This window comes from Coregonus clupeaformis, chromosome 24 (assembly GCF_020615455.1).
Source record: "Coregonus clupeaformis isolate EN_2021a chromosome 24, ASM2061545v1, whole genome shotgun sequence".
In the NCBI taxonomy this organism is placed as follows: domain Eukaryota; kingdom Metazoa; phylum Chordata; class Actinopteri; order Salmoniformes; family Salmonidae; genus Coregonus; species Coregonus clupeaformis.
This window is the reverse complement of record NC_059215.1, coordinates 52,224,732-52,227,988: the sequence shown is the minus strand read 5'-3', so window position 1 is coordinate 52,227,988 and position 3,257 is coordinate 52,224,732. Positions and strand designations below refer to the sequence as shown.

The window sequence follows — 3,257 nt, the reverse complement described above, 5'->3', positions numbered from 1 at the left end:
AAAAGCTGTTTCTTTGAAGCTTCCTGTCTCATTATGGTCCACAGAATGACTAACATGAATGCTGTACTGTTAGCACTGAAGGTGCAGAACAGTTTGATTTTAGTAAATGGAAGAAAAAAAAGTCAACTACTGCACAGTGTGTTAATGTTTTCAAAGACACTGAACTTGTGTCAATTCATCTGAACTGTGTATGCATTGACATTAGGGCTGGGCAATATGGAGAAAATCAAATATCACATTTTTGATCCAAATCCTTAACCCAAATTTGACAAAAGTTGGCACAGTAGGAAAAATGTTAATAAACACAATAAAGTGCTTTATAAAAATCCATTAAAACTCTAGTACTTAAACTCTCGTGTTAACATAACAAGCCAGGGTTCACAACACATTCTATAATTTCAACAAGTACAGCGATGAATTCTGTCACTTAACCAGCAGGAACTCACTGCATGGAGTAGAAGTTTGTTATGTAGCCATCTCCGATTTGTTTTGGTGACTGCCGGAAGATCCCAAGACATGGAAAGATCTGAAACTGTGTCCTTCTGTTCCGGTGTAAGATCTTCATGTTCAAGCTAGAATTAAGACCATACAAGTTATTATATCTGCCCAAGCAATATTTTTTACATGGCAAAGTTTCTTTTAGGTTACATACCAGTTCTATGATGCTCCTGATGTGCAGATCAGGACAGTCTTCTGTAACAACAGTAGCCATTTCAGGGTCCCCATTGAACAGTACATGAATTACAGCAGGACTTAGTCCTGTGACATGGGGACCATCATGCAGAAAGGTGTGGCCCAACATCCTTCCTGCAACCCGGAAGAGGTTGCTTTCAATAAGTGCCTCTGATGCTGCTGGAACAAGATGGTCAGGTTCACCCTCAAATAGCAGTGTTCGGCCCATTCCTCCTGTAAAGTACCAAGAGAGCAGGGAATAAAGTCACAACAATTAACCTCTTAAATACATTAAATAAAAATGTATGATAGATAGATAGATAGATAGATATATTACATCATACTAGTGGCGATTACTTGGCCTGTGGTATTGCTGCTTGTAGAATTCACTTAAACCAAATTGTAGCCTACTCCAAAATGACTTACAGAAGGACCCCAAACCACTTCAAATTCAATTCCCCTGTATACCCTACTACAAACTTACCTGACACAAAACATAACCATGGGATCGTGGTCATTCCCTGGAGAAAAAAACAAAAACAAAATCATAACTCACCTCACCTTAAATTAAGCAAATAAGCCTGTGATAACTATTATTGACACTATGAACACCAATTAAGTTTGAGTCACTATAAAAAGAAATGCAAATAATTTCAACAAGCCACAGACAGTACAAACTTTTTTACTTTTGGTAAATGCCTAGTTTCGCACTGACCTGAAAATGTTACTTTTTGCTCTCCAAGTCCTGAAGTAAGAAGTTCAGCTTTAAACAGTACGCTTGGAATTTTATCCGCATTGTGGTCAGCCAAACAACAGACAGTGTGTGTGTAGCTTCTTCGGCTAACTTGGACTTGTGCTGGTCGTCTCGTCATATTCCTTCTGGCTCCAATGTTATATGGCGCAAAGAGCCTTGCTACCTCCGCTGCAACACAGAAAAACGTAACAGCTCAATGGTCACCAGTCAGCTAAAACAGCCTCTACTTCTATCTTGGGATGCTCAAGCCAGCTAACACCATTTAGCCGATTAGCGAACTAGCTAGGTTTATGCTTCCCCCATTAACAATAAACGTGTCACGCACGAAGCATCATAATACCGCATGCAAATACATGTTCGAGTCGATCTAATTTAACCTACACGTGTGTCCCGAATCATTAAATAGTAGCACACCTGGCTAACATGAAATTACTTAGCTTACCTTGGACAGGTGTACGTGATTGAGCGGCCGGTATCTGCTGTGACTGAGCTGCCGGAGTCACCGGTGCCGCGGGAGCCGTTGGACTTCTGCTCAGAGCTTCCTCAATCAAATTCGCTGCTTCTCTCAGCAGCTCCGGGCAACTTTAGACATTTTGTCCTGCACCTCACACAGCGTCTCAACATTGGGGCTAGCAGGACCGAGTCTTCTCTTGATTTTTAGCCGTTGCAATGAAAGTTCTGTTTAACCGTGTAACTAAACCAACGTAGAGGTGAATAGCGCCACCCAGTGTATTGGAATGTGTTCAGTAGCTCTGCATCAATCCATTATCCGGAATTGATTTGTCTTGGCTTGATGCAGAGGGTAACCAATCAGGCGTTAGGTTCCGCCTACCAACTTTTGATGGGTCAGTTTGACAGTTTTAAGTAATTCATGAATCACTCCAACGCAGGACCATGAAATGTAAATGTAAATAGTGAAATAATTATATATGTATTTTACATAAAATGAATCGGTATTTGAATTAATTAATGACACATTTAATAACACATTTATGTATTTAATTCTAATTTTAATTAATTAATGACACATTTAAGTAATTATTTAATGGTGTATTTATTTATTTAATTGTGGCACTTTTAGTCCTCCATATCCGGGGATTCTTCAGATAGCATTGAGGAGTACTCCACATAGTGCATCGATGATGTCATCCCGACCGTGACCGTACGTACATACCCCAACCAGAAGCCATGGATTACAGACAACATTCGCACTGAGCTAAAGGGTAGAGCTGCCTTTTTCAAGGAGCGGGACTCTAACCCGGACGCTTATAAGAAATCCCGCTATGCCCTCCGACGAACCATCAAACAGGCAAAGAGTCAATACAGGACTAAGATTGAATCGTACTACACCGGCTCTAACGCTCGTCGGATGTGGCAGGGCTTGAAAACTATTACAAACTACAAAGGGAAGCACAGCCGCGAGCTGCCCAGTGATACAAGCCTACCAGACGAGCTAAATTACTTCTATGCTCGCTTCGATGCTCGCTTCCGGATGACTATGTGATCCCGCTCTCCGTAGCCGATGTGAGTAAGACTTTTAAGCAGGTCAACATTCACAAGACGGATTACCAGGACGTGTACTCCGAGCATGTGCTGACCAACTGGCAAGTGTCTTCACTGACATTTTCAACATGTCCCTAACTGAGTCTGTAATACCAACATGTTTCAAGCAGACCACCATAGTCCCCGTGCCCAAGGACACTAAGATAACCTGCCTAAATGACTACGGACCCGTAGCACTGACGTCTGTAGCAATGAAGTGCTTTGAAAGGCTGGTCATGGCTCACATCAACACCATTATCCCAGAAACCCTAGACCCACTCCAATTTGC

General features: G+C 41.7%; 1 long non-coding RNA gene across 1 annotated transcript; it reads right to left on the bottom strand.

Annotated features, from left to right (window-relative positions):
- Positions 1–170: 170 nt before the first annotated feature.
- On the bottom strand, positions 171–2,006 carry LOC123481809. Its single transcript, XR_006657328.1, has 5 exons — positions 1,869–2,006; positions 1,388–1,594; positions 1,157–1,193; positions 653–906; positions 171–572 (listed from the first exon to the last, which is right to left on the bottom strand). It is a non-coding gene; the product is annotated as an uncharacterized LOC123481809 (long non-coding RNA).
- Positions 2,007–3,257: the final 1,251 nt, after the last annotated feature.